Consider the following 20,015-nt stretch of genomic DNA (forward strand, 5'->3'; position numbering starts at 1 on the left):
GCAACCAAATAAAAATGAAAGAAGAATATTCTATGGAAGAATTTAATCCATGGAACAGAGAGGTTCAATTGCTGGAGAGAATGCTGGAAAGTCGGAATTCAGTGCAGACAAAGATAACTGTGAAAGAGGGTAAGGATGAAAGGGAGGCATCAAGAACAAGCGAGGAACAAGTAAGGAACCAACAACTACATGGTGGAAGTAACCAACAACAATTTGAAGAGTTAGTGGACAGCAACAACAACCTGAAACAGAGAGAAAGAGGTAAAAGTAAGTGGCAGAGTATGGACCAGCCCAAAGATGTGCTGGAAAAAGAAATTGAAGAATTGTGGCAGTTGATGATGAAACAGGCCATAGGGAGAAAGTTGACAGCAACAGGAAGGATGATCAATCAGAGTATGAACTTGATTGACAAGGAAAGAAAGATAAAGCAAAAGACAACAGACATGCAACAACAACAAAGGAGCAAAGCATTTGGGCGGTTGCAAACTAAAGTTTGGGACCCTGGAGGTTTTTTCTAACAACATATGAAGACACATGATCAGGAGATCATGAATATTTTCTACCTTGGGAGTCTGATGTAGGAGCATTCAACCCAACAATATCATTGTATTTTAGTAGACATAGGGGGCCTTGTGTTTCAAGGAAGTTGGTTTCCTAAGTATTGAATTAATGTAAATATTTAGGCCTTTGAGTGACTTTAATAAAAATAGGAATTAATTAGATATTGATATTTGTAAATGTTCTTGAATGTAGGAGAACATGAGAGGAATAGGATTAGTTAGGAATCAGTTTGAAGAAACTGTTGAACAACTGAAAAGTAATTGAGGAACAGTTCCTCAACTATAAAGAAAATGTTAATGATATATTGAAAAGAAAAAAGAATGATAAATGTTGAAAGGGTAAGCTACCCCGCCAGCCAGCTAGGGAGAGTGTGATTGTATGCCTACAGGTAGATTAGGAAATGGAGGCCACTGATATCGAAGCTCAGGCCTGTGAGAGACAAAGATTCTCAACTGTAATCAATTGTTCATATTTATATATAGAGGTTCATTTTGGTATTGTGTAAATGTGTGAAATAAGTGTGTAATGATTGATTATGCTTGAATTCGTAGGTTCTCTAACAGAGGTTGCACGCAAAGTTCTAAAGAAATACGCAGAGGAGAAGACCGATTTGGAGGAATTGTAAGGGATCATTGAATCCACTTGGATGATTAGAGTGAAGCTCTGAAGAGAAGGCAATGTAATAATTTGTAGAAGACAAGTTTAGGAAGAGTGCACAATGAGATCGCAGAAGACCCAAAACCTTTGAAGAAACCCGAACCACAAAGGGAAATTGAAGAAATAGCGTAAAAAAATAAAAGAACAAAGTAGCAGAGAAGTGAAGTATGGTTGCACAGCAGCCATTGGATCTTTAAGATCAACGGTCAAGATCAAATCGGTAACGGAATGTCGCATCGCAATCATCCAAAGGGAAGAATGAACCTTGGCCAAAAGAAAGACCGATTTGCGATTTGGTAGCTGGACCCGAAACCTTATCAAATGTAACCGATAATATTATCGGGTCCGTAAGACATATCGGATCGGCGGTTTCAAGTGGAAGAGGTCAGACAGTGGATATGTCAATACGCCGATAGCGATAAAGCGTCGATCGACGATAGGAGGTCGGGGCGATCAGAGCAGCACTGAAGAATGGTTGGAAGGTGCAGACCCGATGGAGTGATAGTGGCGAGTGTATAAAATTTGAGATCCGCTATATGTGTTCAGAGCGGGTTTTCCTGTGTGTTCCATGTATTTGTGTTAAAGTGTTTTGCCTAAGTCTTTTAAGACTAAAGCATTATTCAAACACTTCCAATAGTCGCATATCGGAGGGGAAGGGGTGATGAGGCACATATGTAATGTGACCGCGGAAGAGCTGATACCTGATTGCGATAAAGGTAAACCTCGAGAAATGAGCCGAAACTGTACCAAGTTAGAAAGGTTTGTTTTGTGAGTATTTCCTTTGTAATGGTTTATAAAGAAATAGCACTGATAGAAGGTTTTTTCGTGTTAAAATATATGTAACCCACATTTAAAAGAGGGAAGGTTATATACATGGGCTTAAGGATTAACGAAGGTTTAAATGAAGGCTATGAGGGTTTTAAAAGTTCCGATAGGAGGGATTAATGAAAGGCTTTAATAAAGTCTTATATGAAGGCTCGCGAGTTGATTAAAGTCTCGATAAGTATATATGGGCTAGGGGTTAGCCTATGTTGTGTTTTTTAAGTCATTCCACATGGGAATTGATTAATGGGGCCCTTACCATTCTTGTTATTGAAGACTTGACTCCTTAGAGAGTAAATTTCCTGGGACAGATGTGTTTATGCATTTTAGATGCATACTATGGGTGTAAGTGGGGGTAACCCTGCATCACCCAAGATTACTTTAAAATATTTTATACAACGCAATGCCTCAATGGATGTTTCGCATCGCAAGTTTCTTCGCCATATTTAAATTTCAATCCGCGATTTTTACCTTTTCTGATATGGGATATAACGATTGAATGTTAATGGCAAAGGGGCATGTATCTGAGTCAATCACATCGAAAAATCTTAAGATAAGGTTTCAATTGAGTTTTGCGATGTGATATATTTGTTGCAGTGGAAAATTTGTGATATGGACATATGCTATGTGAAAATATGTGATGCAATGAGCTGATGGAAATATCGAAGAATCGTTATATAGGGGATCAGGGAATAGCCACATCGCACATCGCACTTCGCACATCGCAGATTCAGAATTGTGATATGAGCATATATAATAAAAATTACAATGAAGTGACTGCAATATCGACATATTGGGACATTGGGAAATAGTCATGTCGGAAATGCCGATATTATTCTGCGATTGCGGGGATGTGATGGATGACGTGGAAAATTGGTGGGACTGGATTTGGATCTCAAAAGAAATCGGCGATCGGCAAATTTAAGTACATAATGTAACATTGTTGATACGCATATGTGCGATGAAGAACGGACCCGATAAATTTATTATGTGAATTTAATATCGTATTGGATCCGGAACATCGGGACTTTTAAACCTATGCCCCTACCATTATTGCGATTGAATGGACGTGATATTTTTAATGAACTTGATTTAAATTTTATATTGGGTCTGGAATTGTGTGAACATAACAATATTGGTAAAGTAAACTATCGGATATGTGAAATGTGAAATGAAATATACAATATAATAATTGTGGAATTTTGTGAGAGAATGAGTGTAAAAGAACATCAAAGGTCTTGTATCAGCAAATTTTTATCAATAAACACTAAGAGTCGCTTCCAATGGAATATTGCGATACAAATAGTTGTGATATGGATGATGTAATATTGAAAGGAAAGAATTGATGAAGATGAGCGGGAAGGGAATATCACAAATGTATATTCATCATAGTATTAGTGATATGAAAGTCAAGTTGAAATATTCTGATATGAATTTTGCGATAATGTTTTAAAGGCCTATTGGGTTTTTTAATGAATGAAAGAAAAATTAAAGAATGCTCAAATTCTAATGAACAACAAATAAAATTTCCCTGAACCTTTTGCGGATTTGAAATGGGTTTGCTACTTACTTCAAGTTTCGAAAATGAATGAAAACCTCCAAGAAAATTGTCTGTAAATTTTATATCATGAATCTTCAATTTCTTCCATGGATTTCTCAAAATTCAGATTGTGTTCAAAATCATCTCATTATTTATTATAGACTAGAGTGTGAAATCAGCTTAAAGAAATTCAGTTATTCATGTTCAGGAAATTTGAAATTCATAGAATTCACCAGAAATGTAAATAAAAATATGCTCCATTTTGAATTGCAACAGTGATTATTACCTTTGCTCATTCCAAATTAACTTAACTGAAGGCTGTATTGTTAAGGTGGCTGTTCAATAATGTCTTTAGTAAATAAATATGGTGCATATTACAACATCAAATAATAAACTAAAGATCATAATAGAATAAAGCCATTGATTATGAAATAATATCAACATAGATTCAAATGTGTGCACACAACAAAATGGACACCCTTAAGGTCATTTTAACAAATTCCAAGGAAGATAACATGAACTTCATGTATTTACAGTAAAAAGTAAGACTGATTAATAATAATCGAATTGGCATTAAGCTTGTGAGCTTAGACAGTCATATATTTTACGGGACAATGATATCAGGAAGCTTTTGCATCATCGAAATTTTCAACATAACAATCTAAGAAGAAAATCTTAGAAGGAAATGTTGAAACAGAGAAAAGTGGCTTTGAGGTGATGTGTGCCAAGTGCATTCTCAATTAAATTTAGTCAAGACATTATTCGAAATAGGCAGAGATGTAGTCATGGGTAGAGGTATTGCTGCAAGAAATTTTTGATTTAAAGATGGGAAGCAAAAAATAAAAAAGTTTCCGATGAGAGGAAAATATTTCTCTGAACATGTATATGATATGAGAAGGGTTGATTGCTTGCTTTATTTTTATCTGCATAATTGTTAAAAATAAATTAACTATATAAGAAAACTAGCTACATTAATTTTACTCCTATCTTAACTATATACATGAAAATTACTAGGTATAGTCATATTTCCAATGTAACTACTCTCTCATTTTAATTCCTACATATATTTATAGTTCACACATTAGTAATAGAAATACAAATCTAATTAAAGTAAGAAAGCTAAATATGAAAGTAGAATGTACAATTATTGTTAGCAACTTATTTAACATCTCCTTTTGAAATGCCCTTTCCAACTGGATTTCAATTGGATCATAGAAATCTGAATGGATTTCCATTAATGATTAGAAGAGATTAAAAATAGAAGATAACATGCCAGATTGTGGATATGAGCTTTTAGATTCACAGGCTTGGAAAACATTGTTAGTGTTATGCGTAAGTGTTAAACTATTAATAATCTTCCATGAAGGAAAACTTTCCAAATATTTTTCAAATGAGTTAATGAAAAATGGATGGAAATCTGTTAGATACAATGGAAGATTATTAATTGAATTATATTGCTGGTAAGATTGTAAAAATACACTCTCTTGTTGATACTGCCTTTGAGAAGATATAAGCTTTTGAAAAAAAATTAGCATCGATTGAATTTGAAATATTGATAGATTTTGATGTTCATGATTATAATATGAAACTTCAATTTCCCAATAGGGAAATGTATCAATTGAGTGTTTGATAGTGCAATGTTCAATATGCCAACGTAAAGTATCAAAAACTTGAAAAATAAAATCAGAAGTTAAATCTGATTTTAAACAAAATAAGTGAGGAAACAAAAATAAAATAAAATTACTAATGGTACAACTAATGTTACAACACAATTGAGATTGTTTTGAAATAATTTTTTTTTCACAAGATTTGGCTAGAATAATGGAATTTGAATGATTGCCGATTCCAACTTGTGAATTAGAAAGAGAATTATGACCATGAATAGGAATGAGAGCTTGATCATGATATGAATCATAAATTGAAATGATTTCTTGGATGTCGAAATCATGAAGATAATTCGTTGCTTGAGAATGAGGAATAGTTGGAATAATTTCTGAATTAAATCGTTCCTCATCCTCATATGTGTTGAATTTTCTCATGAGGATTGACTTGAGAAGAGTGAAAATCAACATCTTCATTGTCAGAGTAATTATCATAAATGACTTCATGATACTCATTAGAATTCCCTTCGATCTCATCCAATGTATCAAAACAAAAAGGAATATAAAGTACATGTTTATTAATGTCAAAAGAATGATCAATTATTGTTTCTCTATCTTGATAAAAACTAATTGGCATTTCATTTAGATCAGCCTCTGTATTTTCTGAAATATCATTAATACCAAGAGGGGAAAAATTACCATTAGTAAAAATATCAGGATAAAGGGAAAAATGAGAATAAAAAATAATGAACTTAAAAGTTTCTTTGTTTGAGAACTCTTGTGCATTTTGTTCATTATAAATTTCAGATTCTAGATCATTCCTTTGTGTACTCATGCTTTCTTGAAGAAGGTTGCTTTGCTGCTCTGATTTTGGCATTTTCTCATCATGAAAGAATTCAAAAATTTGTACAACAGTTTGTGTGTTATTGGTTACTTTGATTGCTGCTTGTACTTGTTGATTTGCGATCTTATTTTCTAAATTCAATGTAGAGTAATTTTCAGATTTGAAGGCAGTTCTTTCTCCAAAATTGTTGCTGTTGTCTTCTGTCATTTGGATATAAATATTTTCCAAGCTTTGTGAGACCACTTCATCATAATTTATTTGCACATCCATATTGGAATTCTCATTTATGTTGGAAGAAAATGGAACAAAGCTTAACTAATTTCATATTGATTGGGAATGGGAGGAAGAGAACAAATATGTTCAAACCAATTTAATGATTATTCTTCCGGAGGTTTATCTTTGACTTTAAATTTTAAACAATTCAAACGAAATCGAATATTAAAATCTTTAACATACTCATTTTTAAACCTTCGTAGATATTCAATTTCATCACATACCTGTTCATAATCATAGCTGTCAAATTTACAAATGAAAATTGTAACAAATTGATCCAAACTATGAATTGAGGCAATTGGAAGAGTTCGACACCAGCTTTTGGTTTTTTCCGCGAATGTTGAAGAAAAAATCTGCATAAAATGCCTTCATCAATTCCTTGAAAATCATGATTTGAAAATTTTTGAATAAATTGAAATGTATGATTAAAAGAAGAAGAATTTCTCTTATCATTAAACTTTACCTAAGACAAGAGTCTTACCACTTTGGGTGGAGTATTGGAAGATGCATGTCCATGGATACAACTCCAAATTGGAAGTTTAATAGGAGCCATTGTGATAAATAATAAGATGTTAGACTACAAAGACTCCACTTAGACAACAAGTTTCAGGCCCTCCTTCTAGCACCAAAATGTTGAAGCCTCGAAATTCGTTGCAACAACATGGGGGATGACCACTCAGTCCAGACCTTAAAGCATCTCCTTTTCCATTTGGAATGGTGGTTCCAACTGGTTCAACTAGATCCAGTTACCTTCTCTCAATCTCCAATGGATTTAAAATATGAATTTTATTTACCAATGGAGAAGAGACATTAGATCAACCCTCTTGCTGATCAGGGAAGAAAGTGATCCTTAAGCTGATTTGGGGCTCAGCCAAGCCACTACTAAAGTTTTCCTCTTTGGGAAGAGGACTTAAAAGAATGTAGAAATTAATCTAAATGCAAACTTATTCTAAGATGCAAGCAAAAGGAACTATCTTAATCCTATCTCAATTAGGCAGATATAGATCTAACCCAATTAAGAGAAAGATAATTAAAGTATCAGGATTTAAATATGTCTAGCTTATAATGAATATCAAACTAATGAAGTAGTTCAATTAACTAACATTATAAATACTGAAACACATCCTATTGAGACCTCTTAACTAAAATAATCAATCGACAACACTCAGGAAGAAGTTCACAAAATGATATTGATCATTTAATCAGTAACTTGAATAATTAAATAATAATATGTGGAAGAAGTTCACAACATATCACTATTCAGCAAATCAATTTTATAAAACAGATTTTTGAGTAAATAGTGACTCAGAAATCAGAATTTAATCCATAAGAGTATAGATACATAATAACATAAAATTGAGACAAATTACCCATATCGACAAAAGTGCACAAACATGAAAGTAAATTGACACATTCTTGTCATCAGAAAATGAAACAAGTATTTAAAATAATAGTATTCGAAATACCAAATTTATTGAATTGATTCTCTAACTCTGGTCTCCAACAGTATTTTACATTGCCTGGGCTTCTGCGTTCAAAACCAGGGCTATAACAGTGCAAACTCTGTTCATTATACATAACTCAGAATGTGAAATAAAAACCTCAATAATCTCCAGATCTGAGATTCCTCTCCTCCCACCTATAACTCTAAATCCCTATTACATAAGTGTTTTTAGAATTCCAGAATTGCAGAGGAGAGAAGCCCTTATTACATTTTGCAATCCGTTATTTATAATATTTGCAAAAGAATTCTTAATAAAAAGTTTGTTGAAGAAAATATCTGCTCAATCAATTTTCATTTGCTTAAAATTTCATTCTTCAATTGCTGGAGCATTCTCATTGATTGAAATCTTGTTCTCCTCATCTTTTCAACTGTTTTCCTATAAAAACAAATCAAAACAAAATTAAAATGCCAAATCTGGAATTGAAACAAATCTAAATGATTTCAATTAAATAAATAATTGAAAATGAAATTTTAGCTTTTTATTGATTCTTGTAACGATTTAATTGGCCAAGGATATCATTAACGAATGGATATGCATTCAGAAGAGGCTTGGGCAAATGAAAATGCAGAGAATAAAATTCAGAAAATTGATTTTGTTTAAAAATTCGGAGTTTTATCTCCTGCCTATATTTAGACTCAATAAATGATCAAATCTGTTAGTGAATCTTCCTCAGAAATGTTCTCCATGATTTTATCTTTCCAATGAGCCGTCCTGGATCTCATTTCGCCAAGTAAAACTTATTCTATGAACCTCCAAAGTTGACGAGACAAAATTGCCAGAATTTTGGAATTTTTGTTGCTCGACTAAAAAATCAAAATTTGTTAATTAAATTCTAATTCTAAATTAGTTAATTAATTATAACTACGTTGTTAATTATTTAATTAACTATATATACACCATTGTTTTAATTTAATTACAATTAATTATATATTAAATATTAATTATATTAAAATAATTTAATAAATATTAAATTATTAATATTATATATATATAAATAAGTTATATTAATATTTTAATATATACATATGAACTTTTTGATTCATTTAAAACTGACTACAAACAAAATGAAATACTAACGAAATAATTTATCGCATCGGCTCATCGGCTTATTGCAATTCCATGTTTTGAAATGTTAAGTCTTTTCAAATTAATGTGATAATATTTTGCAAGACGTTTGTGCGAGAACTTTTTTTGCGAGAAATTTTTTTTTTGCAAGAAAAATTGTTTTTAACAATATGATTTTTGGGAAAAGATTTTTTAATAGTTTTTTTATGATCTTGGTCTTGGGGGCTATTAAATTAATGAAATTGAGTGGGGCCATATGAATTATCAATCCTACAAATTGAACTATAGCCACTTTGAAATTTTGAGATTCTGAGTTTGGTAATTTGTTTAAAAATAATAAATTGGAGTAAATTACCAAGATCTCGAAATGCGTTTTCATCGGTTGTATGATTTAGCTAGGTCATTTTGTAGGACTGTTAGTGAGAAAATGAAAAATTAATAAAAGTTAATTAAAATTCAATATTTACAACAAATGACCATTGAACTTAATTAGTTACAAAAATTGAAATATTATATAGTTATTTACATTTTTAGTCGAGACGAAAAAATGATCAAACTTCAAAGGAGTGTGATTTACAAACCGGTTGACCAAATGAGTCGAAACAAGTATCGATGGAAAGCTTGTGAAAAGTCGGGTTCAATGAAATAATCAAAGCATAAATTTGATGAAAATAAAAAAATGATAAAATTGCAGGATAATTAACTTAATAAAAATCATAGAAGGTGTTTAGCCAAAAATTAATAGAAGGGGTCCCCATTATTGAAGTGCATAGATAAAAAAATTGGGGTTTCTGTTTTACCACAACAGACTTCCAGGACTAATAACTCAAACCAAGCTAAGGAAACATGAGAACCAACCAAAACAAAATAAGGAAAACAAATCCACAATGACCATGACTATGTTATATACCTAGGGGGGATAATACGGGGTACCAAGGGAGGTACCCAAGGTAATAATGTAATAATGGGATGGGCCATAGTAATAAATAAGGTGGTTAACCCATGTCATGTAAGGGACCACAAGTAGTTAATAATAATGTAATGGGCCCATGGTATTAGTTGATGGTATGAGGGAATCATGGTAATGACCCATGGTATTGTATGTATGAGGCCTATATAGAGGCTAGAGACTCCATGTCAAGGATAGGGAAGTATTATTGTATGAATAGGCATATGGCTTGTGGAGTGTTCTCCTTCCTTAAGGAGTGAATGTATGGTGTTACCCTACCTTAAGGGTTTGATCAATAAAGAATCATTTCATATTATTTCTGGGTTTCTTTGCATTATCTTATATTTTCATATCAGATCTATAGTATTTCCGGGTTAGATCCACAACAAGTGGTATCAGAGCTACAACAATTGGTATCGGAGCTATTTCATATCAGATCTACAACAAGTGGTATCCGAGCTATAAGCATTTCTATCTATTTCTCTCTTATTGTTTATGGGTTTATTGCTATTATCTTATATCTTCGGGTTAGATCCACAACAATTGGTATCAGAGCACTTTCTTGGGTAAACCATGGAGAATTTTTTTTCATTTTTGCAGGGTTTCGAGGGCGGCGACTTTGCAGGTCAGATCTGTACATTTTGGTGCAAGATCTGTAAAATATAATTACAGATCTGTATTCTTTGTGCAAAAATAGTCGAATTCAAAAAAAAAAATCGGTTGAATGGGATTCCGGATGAAGGAGATATCGCTGATTTAAACATCAGTGCGGTTGCAGACAATTTTCAGGGCAGCGAGTTTGCGGCGCAGATCTAGATGTCTTTGTACAAGATCTGCAAAATATAATTGCCGATCTGGATTCTTTGGGAAAAAATACCCAATTTCAAAAAAAAAATCAGTCGAATCGGAGTCCGGATGAGGGAGATATCGCTGATTTAAAATCAGCTCTTTTTTGCAGAAATTTTGGTGACGGCGGGAGAGTAGCATCACATATATGAAATTCCAAGTGCCTGGATCAAGATTTCTACCACATGGGTAGATGCAGAATGATTGTTCCATTTCTAAAAACAGGTTATAATAGAGATTCTGAGTAATATTGATGAAACTGTGACAATTTCAAATTTTCGCCAAAGTAAGTGAATTTTTTTTCAAACCCTCTTCATGGAATATTTTGCTGGAAAAGATGATAGCCCTACTATTGAAGATACCACTTGTTGTAGATCTGATATGAAATAGCTCCGATACCAATTGTTGTAGCTCTGATACCACTTGTTGTGGATCTAACCCGAAAATACTATAGATCTGATATGAAAATATAAGATAATGCAAAGAAACCCAGAAATAATATGAAATGATTTTTTATTGATCAAACCCTTAAGGTAGGGTAACACCATACATTCACTCCTTAAGGAAGGAGAACACTCCACAAGCCATATTCCTGTTCATACAATAATACTTCCCTATCCTTGACATGGAGTCTCTAGCCTCTATATAGGCCTCATACATACAATACCATGGGTCATTACCATGGTTCCCTCATACCATCAACTAATACCATGGGCCCATTACATTATTATTAACTACTTGTGGTCCCTTACATGACATGGGTTAACCACCTTATTTATTACTATGGCCCATCCCATTATTACATTATTACCTTGGGTACCTCCCTTGGTACCCCATATTATCCCCCCTAGGTATATAACATTCCCCCCTAGGTATATAACATATTTTGGTGTCTAGTTGTGCTCAGAATGCCTTATTGCTACATAATAATAAAAACCCTCATTGTTGCAACGATTTTCCCAATTTGGGTTTTTCCAAGGACATTTCTCCCAAAATAATTGTCTCATATTCTATGTATGTGTGCTCACATTTCTCAGTTTCTAGCACATTATTTTTCTGCAAAATTTTAATTGTGAAGATTGCAATGTGATTTATTTAGTATTTGTCGTAACAAACAACAAATAAATTGTTAAATAAAATTAACAATTAGGAGAATAATTTCTAGCTGCTGCAACAGGATTCCAGTTTGGAGTTTCACAAGTAACATGGTAGATCATAAAAGAGGTTTTTAATAAGAAACAATTCCCATAGGATTTAGAACACAGATATTTTTACATTAATATCAATAATTCCAGATTCCATAAGGTTGCTTGTAGATCTGATGCTACCATGTGCAGAAGTAATAAGATAGATATTGCAGACTCTAGACTACAAGAACATGATTCTAAATAGCATAAGTGGGAAATATCTTGCCTCATATCAGGCACATGACCTTCACTCATACTACAAACTGCCAAAGCCTAAATAGTATCTGAATTCAAATTATTATGAAAGTTGGTCTCATTTGAATACAAAGGATGTGATCAAGTCATGGTGGTAGGAACCAATAAAGTTTCGCCAGAGCCAGAGGGATTCTACAAGACCAAGTACATAAAGAAATTTTACCAGTACCTCATAGGTAAGTGTTGCTGATTTTATGGGTGGGAAAGAACTGAGCTCTATGAGCAAGAATGGATCTACATGTTTTACCTAGTTGTTTCAGAAGGAAAGATCTTTAACTGGATGGATATACTTCCCCAACAACTATAGATTTATGTGTGAAAGGGAAAGAAGGCATCACAATGTGAGTATATTTGATTCTATATGTCTACCTACTTGCTCGATGGACTTTGGGCTCAAAATAAGTTCTCGGGTATAAAGTGGAAATGGACCCCACAACAACTCCCTTTCAACATCTATTGTAATTATTGTCATAATTTAGTTATAGAGGGGTATATGGAAAAGTGGCTAATCTCTTCTTTGTCATACTATATCATATGATCTTTGAAGTTGAGTCACCTTGCATGACTAATGCTCAACTAAAGAAGTAGTTTCTAAAGTAGTTGATTGGTACGCTTATCCTCAAGGCACATACATAAGAGTTTTTGGTTCCCAAAGACCTCCACATCTTAGGCTGAGGTGTTGATCGACAAGGTGGTCATGCAAGAGATTGGATATCAACTTTGCAAAATATTGTCCCAGCTATTGCTGAAGAAGAAGAATGCACCTTAGCCTCTCTTTCCCCTGCAGGTAGGGTCATATGAGCTTCAGAATTTGGGAGAAATAGATGCCTAAGTTGAAGAACTTACCCACCTTGGGTTTGGTGAAATAAATTTTCATCGATATGACCTAGAGTTGTGTGTAAACAACATTGTGCTAAACTACATTTCGCCTACCGATATGTTTCTGAAACTTGGGGAGATAAGAAAAACTAAAGAATTGGTACAGTGCTTCCGAGTTAGATGGACTAGGTGATGAGGCAATCCCTTCTAATATAGATCATGTACCAGATATTGTTCAAGAAGGGAACTAGTAGGAAGTGCTTACTCCAATTAGTGTTGGTACACCAAAGAGGAAGATCATACATGATCCTGAACAGGAGAGGAGAATAAAATTCAAAGAAGATCCAAACACCAAAGGTGTTATTGAAGCAAAGAGGAAAAGAAAGGAATTAGAAGAAGCATGTAAGAGGGGAGAAGAGGACAAGAAATGAGAAGAAGAATGCAAAAAAGACGAGGAGCACAGGTATACGGAAGAACAAGAAAGGAAGAAGAGAGAAGACAAGCAGAAAATAAAGGAAGAGTTTAAAAAGAGGAAACAAGAGGAAGTTATGAAGAAACAACAAGAAGAAGCATTTTAGAGGCAAATGGAAGAAGAATAATGGAAAAATCTATTGGAAGAAGAAGAAAGAAACAAGAAACAGGAGAAATAATTTTCGAGAGATTTGGAGGGATAGTTTGGGGCTCAGAACATGGATGATGAACAAGAGGAGGATGACTAAGAAGTAGATATTTTGTCAATTGTAGAACAAACAAGATATCGGCCCCACCTCCTCTTACTGGTGCCCATATCCTGTTCAGTGAAATGGGATATTTCCTCCACCTAATAATAAGGTCATGGATATTTCAAATTTCAACTTCGATGAGTTGAAGAGAAAAGTACTATAGGAAAGATGAAGGAATTTTCTAAATGATCCTAACCACCCTATTTCCATTCACAAAAAAGGTTGATTCTTCCAAATACCAAGAATAATCCAAGAGTAGTTGTAGTAAATGTATCCTTTGCAGAAACCACAAAGAAGAATATTGACTTCTTTATGAAAGAAAATGAATAATTACCAAAGGAATTGGCTTTTGCAATGATCCGAATCGTTTCCATAAACAACTGTCATAGAACCGTGACTAAATCAAGTCAAACAAATCCTTGAAGAATCCAAAACAACAATCTAAAATGCCCTGGACCAGTGGCCATGGCAGCCTGCGTGGAGACGACGAGGACCTCGGTCAAAGCGTGCTGACCGAGGCCCATGGAGACTGCGCAGGAGGTCGATGTAGCCCTTGGGAGCCCCAGAATGGGAAAAGGAGCTGATTTTTGATGTGCGTTAGCGCTTAGCGCTAACGCGCATCGCTGGGCAAACAGGGCTGAAATGGTAGAGCTTAAGCACTCAGTCATGTTGGGAGCCAGAGGACCGTGGGCGGAAAAAGGTAAAGCACCATCATACGAAGGTGGGACCCACAACCTAGAAACTGGCGGTTTTACCTGGGTGCCCTTGAACGGTAAGCGGTTTTGGAGAAAACAGAGTGAGCACCCTCAGCGATTGACGCGTGGCAGCGGAGGAGAGAGAAAAACTGCCGCGATCGCACGTTATCGGTCAAGCAAGTCAACCGAGCTTGACGTGCGAATGACGTTGGATTTGGAGGAGCCTAGATCGGACGACTGAGATTGCGTCCAATAGACAGAGCAGAATTGACAAGGAATTAAGCTGCGATTTAAGGGGATTTGAGATCCGTTGACCGCCACGGTGGAGAAAGCAACGAATCGACGAGTGGGCTGGCGCAGTTCCGATGGGGACGCGTGGCTACTTCTCGAGTGTTCATGCTGACGCCGAACAAGGAATTCCAAGCATGCAGGCGACAGGCGAATTGACGCAGGCGAGAGAGGAAATGAACAGGCATGGAGGTCGAATGGCTAAAGCCATGAACAGAGACAGTGAATGACATTAGAAGAGAGATTCAGATCGAAGAGTCCAAGTGACCAAGAGAGACAGTGAACAGTGAACCCTAAGAGGAGGACTGAGCACAGAGAGCAGTAAAGCCAAGCAGAGGAGACAGAGGGCCAAGCTGACCATAGGCAGCATCGAGCACCAAAGAGCTTGAAGAATCAAGCTTCCCATAGAGGAATCTGTCTGGATTGAGCATCACAGTTGGCTCTTTCCACTGTAGACCGAGGGTCACAGAGCTGGTAGGAAGAACAAGAGTCTGTGTACTCTAAGTGGCTTGGGGAATCCAAGAACCACCCTACCAAGCAAAATTTTCTTCAGGAGAACTCATATTGAGTCCCTGTATTGTAATTTCTCTGCTCAAAGACCTAATAAAACAAGGCCACCACTGAAGCTAGACCGGAGACGTAGCCTTGGAGAATAGGGTGAACTCCTTATTAAAAATAGTTTGTTTCTTTGTGTTGCTTACTGTATTTCTCTGTTGTCTTTCCATTTATTTTCTGTGTATTAGCAATCTGATAGATCCGTTGTTTCAATAACACATAACACACACCAGCACATGGGTCTGTAATACCTTTTGTTTAATAAATCTTCACTGAGGTCACTCATAGGGTGATTATCAAATCAAGTGGTATCAGAGCTCTAGGCTATAAGGTTAGACAAGCTTGTGTTGGTTTAGCTGTGAATGCTCACTAGATCAAAGCTCAAATTAGGAGAAGGAGAATTGGTGGAAACTAATCCTGAAATTGGGAGAGTCTATTCTCGAAAGACAATGGCAGAAGAAGGTTCTGTAGGGCCAGAATCTCAATTCCTAGAAAGTTTCCTAGCTATAAAGTCCATGGTGGAAGAAATGTATAGGGACTTTAGAAAGCATAAGGGTGAAGATTCATCAGGCTCTAAGCAAGATAAAGAAGAAGATGAATCTCATTCCCATGACCACTCCAAAGGAAAGGGGAAAGAAGAAAGCTTCCCTACACCTCCTAGTAGCCCTGTGCATAATAAGAAAGCATCTTTGATTAAGTTAGATGTTAAGTTTGATTTGCCCATATATGATGGAGAGCTAAATGTTGAAAATTTGGACAATTGGATAAGACAAATTGATGTGTATTGTAGAGTACAAAATATAGACTCAGAGAAGAGCAAGATTCTGCTGGCAAGCCTTCGCCTAGGGGGCACTACCTTGGTTTGGTGGGAAGGCAGAACCCAAGCTGATATGAGGAAGCATGGAAAGACCATCTGTGTCTGGAGTGAATTTGTTACTGCAATCAAAAAGCAGTTCTATCCATTGGCCTACATGCAACAAGCCATGATGAGCTGGAAAACTCTTCGACAGTTGAAAGGGCAAAGTGTACAAGGGTATACTCAAGAGTTCTGAAGAGAGCATTGATGTTGGGTATTTCATTAGACTCACCAGAAACTCTTTTGAAGTACATTGCTGATCTACATAGCTACATGAGGCACACTATCCTCATGTTTAATCCCACTAGTATAGATGAGGTATCTGTACAAGCTACTCATCTAGAAGCTAGAGGAAAGAATGGAAATCCAGAAGTTGGGGGACCATCCCAACCCACTGTAAGCAAGAGCAAGGAGAAAAGAAAGCAGAAGTGGAAAGCAAGGAAGGCTAACACTGCACAGAAAGGCAAAGCCTCATGCACCCACTGTAAAAAGGAGGGGCATGATGATGAGCACTGTTGGATTCTGCATCTAGAGCTGAGAACTAAGAAGTCCGAGGGCAAGAAGAAGATGATTGCTGCAGCTATTCAGAAGGATTTGGGGTCAGACTCAGGAGATGAAACAATCATAGCAGCCACAGGTATAAAAGGTAAGAATTCTGAAGCATCTACTAGTAATTCTGCTCAATCTGTTATTGATGAAGAACATGAGAGAAAAAGGTGTGAGCTTTTCCATATTTGAGTTGTTTCCAAATATCAAAAGATTAATACTTTGTTTGATAGTGGCTCACAAGTAAATCTGATTTCTAAAGCAATTGTAAAGAAATTGGGATTAGCAACTACACCTCATAAAAAACCATACCCATTAGGATGGTTGAATGATAAAGCACAACTACAAGTGACTAGACAGTGCAAACTCAAGTTTTCTTTTGGGTCAGCATTTGTAGATGAGGTTGAGTTAGATGTAATTCCTTTGGATATATGTGGAATTGTTTTAGGAAGTCCTTACTTGTATGATAGAAAGGCTATTTTCTATAGAGCTGAGAACAAGTATCTACTTGTTAAAGATGGAATCGAATACTTTGTAAGAGCTCATAAGCTCAAGAATAATTATACTCTCATAAACTCAGGACAGATGAAAAGAATGATAAATTCATGCAAACAGTTCTTACTAATGGTTGTAAAGGAAAAGAAAACTGATAAAACCAATGTATTTGAGGGTTGTAATTCTGATCAGCAAGCTGATATAGAAAATATGGTTTCAGAGTATGACGTCTTGTTTCAAGAACCTCAAGGTCTGCCACCCAAAAAGGGAATAGAACATGATATTATTTTGCTGCAAGATGTTCCTTTGCCTAACATTGGGATGTACGGGTTATCTGCTTTAGAGAATGCTGAAATCAAGAAGCAGGTGCAGGTGTTGCTCGAGAAAGGGTTCATCAAGCCTAGCACATCACCATGTGGGTCACCAATCGTTTGGGTGAGAAAGAAAGATGGCTCATGGAGAATGTGCATTGACTACTGAGCACTGAATAAAATAATGATCAAAAATCATTATCCCCTTCCTCGCATAGATGATCTTTTAGATCAATTGAAGGAAGCTGTTTATTTCACCAAGCTGGATTTGCACAGTGGATACCATCAGGTCAGAGTTGCAGAGCAAGATGCATGGAAGACTAATTTCAAAACAAAGCAGGGATTGTATGAATGGCTGGTTATGCCTTTTGGCTTGACCAATGCCCCTGCTACTTTCATGAGATTAATGAATGATGTACTCATACCTTTTCTTGATGATTTTGTTATTGTGTATCTAGATGACATTCTGATTTTTAGTAAAACGTGGGAAGAAAATTTAAAGGATGTTAAGCAGACATTAGATGTTTTGAAAAGAGAAAAAATTTATGTTAAACTCTCCAAATGTGAATTTGGCAAAACCTCTCTAAATTATTTGGGTCATATAGTAGGGGGAGGTGAATTGAAAATAGATCCCTCTAAAGTGGCAGTCATTGTAAACTGGCCTAAACCCAAGTCTGCTATAGAAGTGAGAAGCTTCTTAGGAGCAGCACAATATTGGAGGAAGTTCATTTCAAATTTCTCCTCAATTGCAGCTCCCTTACATGCTTTGACAGGATTGAACAAGGTGTTTCAGTGGGGAGGCAAACAGCAGAAAGCCTTCGACACCTTGAAAGAAAAAATTAGTACAACACCTGTACTAGCACTGCCAGATCTACAAAGACCATTTGAGATCCAAACTGATGCCAGTGACTATGCCATGGGAGCAGTGTTGACACAGCACGGTAAACCCATATGTTATCATTCTGAGACTTTTAATCCTGCAGTAGTTAACTATCCTACATATGATAAAGAATTGTATGCATTAGTTCAGAGTGTGAAAAAGTGGAAACATTACTTAATGGGCAAAGAAACAGTAATACATACTGATCATCAGCCACTTCAATATCTACACTCCCAAACTAAGTTGCAACAATCAAGACATTACAGATGGATGGGTTTTCTACAACAGTTTCATTTAGTCATCAAATATAAAAAGGGCATACATAACAAGGTTGCAGACATGTTATCTAGACCCATTATAAATGCATCTACCATACTTAAGCATAATTCTGTGCTACATGAAAGCTACATAGAACAGTATGCTCAGGATATGGACTTTAAAGATGTATATGCAACTTTGAGTCAAGGAAAAAGAGTAGAAGAATTGGACTATCATGTGAAGGACTGACTCTTATACCATTGTGGGAAACTCTGCATTCCACAAACTGAGAGAGCAAAGATAATTAGGGAAGCACACACTTCTCTGATATCAGGTCACTTTGGGGTAAGTAAAACAGTTGCATAGCTGCAAAGGTTCTGTTATTGTCCAAGAATGAGTGAGACAGTTTCTAGATATGTAAAGGGGTGTGCTATGTGTGCTAAAAGCAAGCCCAACAACAAAAAACTAGGCTTGTACACTCCATTGCCAGTTCCTTCTCACCCTTGGGAGAGCATTTCCATGGATTTTGTTGGAGGGCTGCATAAATCTAGGAAAGGTCATGATTAACTATATGTTGTTGAGGATAGGTTCAACAAAATGTGTATTTTGATACCCTGTAGTAAACAGATTACGGCTGAACAAACTGCAAAATTATTCTTTGAAGATGTATGGGTTCATTTTGGATTACCCACTTCTATTATATCTGATCAAGACACCCGATTTGTGGGGAAGTTTTGGTCCAGTCTGTGGGAACTAATGGACACCAAATTAAAGAAAAGCACAACTTTTCATCCACGAACAGATGGCCAGACAGAAGTAGTTAACAGGACAGTGATCCAGTTACTGAGAGGATATTGCAGCAAACACCCTAAGCTTTGGGATGAACACTTGTGTTATGTGCAGCATGCTTACAACAGAGCCAAACACTCTTCTACCCAGAGATCTCCTTTTGAGACCTGCTTTGGTTTCATACCAAGTTCTCCCTTGGATTTTGTCTTTGGTAAAGATACCATGGTTGATGGACACAGTGATGTGGAAAAAGCAGCTAGGTTCATTGAACAAATCTAGGAGATCCATCAGGCAGTACAGGAATAGCTAGAAAAGAGCCAGGCCAAGTATAAGGCTAGGCATGATAAGCATCGGATGGAGCATAGTTTTCAAGCTGGAGACCAAGTCTGGCTGTATATCAGCAAGGACAGGATGCAAGGTGAAGGTAAGAAGCTAAAACCTATTAGGTATGGACCCTTCAGGATACTTGAGAAGATTGGTGAAAATGCTTTTCGCCTTGATCTACCAGCTTACATGCACATCTACTTAGTCGTGAACGCAGATTGCTTGAGATTGTTTAAACCTTCAATGATTGAGGGCCCTGAAGAGCAAAGTCAATTGCCTTCTGTTGATGACTTACTACCTAAATATCTTAATGAGTTGTAGGAAGATGCAGTGCTGGACAGGAAGGTAAGGACGGCATGCAGTGGACAGGTG

At 35.9% G+C, this 20,015-nt stretch overlaps 1 pseudogene; it reads left to right on the forward strand.

Moving 5' to 3' along the window:
• Positions 1-961: 961 nt before the first annotated feature.
• Positions 962-20,015, forward strand: part of LOC149185200 (galactolipase DONGLE, chloroplastic-like) — a 60,680-nt pseudogene continuing 41,626 nt past the window's right edge.

This window comes from Pinus tabuliformis, chromosome 3_2, assembly GCF_031772625.1.
Source record: "Pinus tabuliformis cultivar Carrire ecotype Pingquan chromosome 3_2, CPIR1, whole genome shotgun sequence".
Classification (NCBI taxonomy): Eukaryota; Viridiplantae; Streptophyta; class Pinopsida; order Pinales; family Pinaceae; genus Pinus; species Pinus tabuliformis.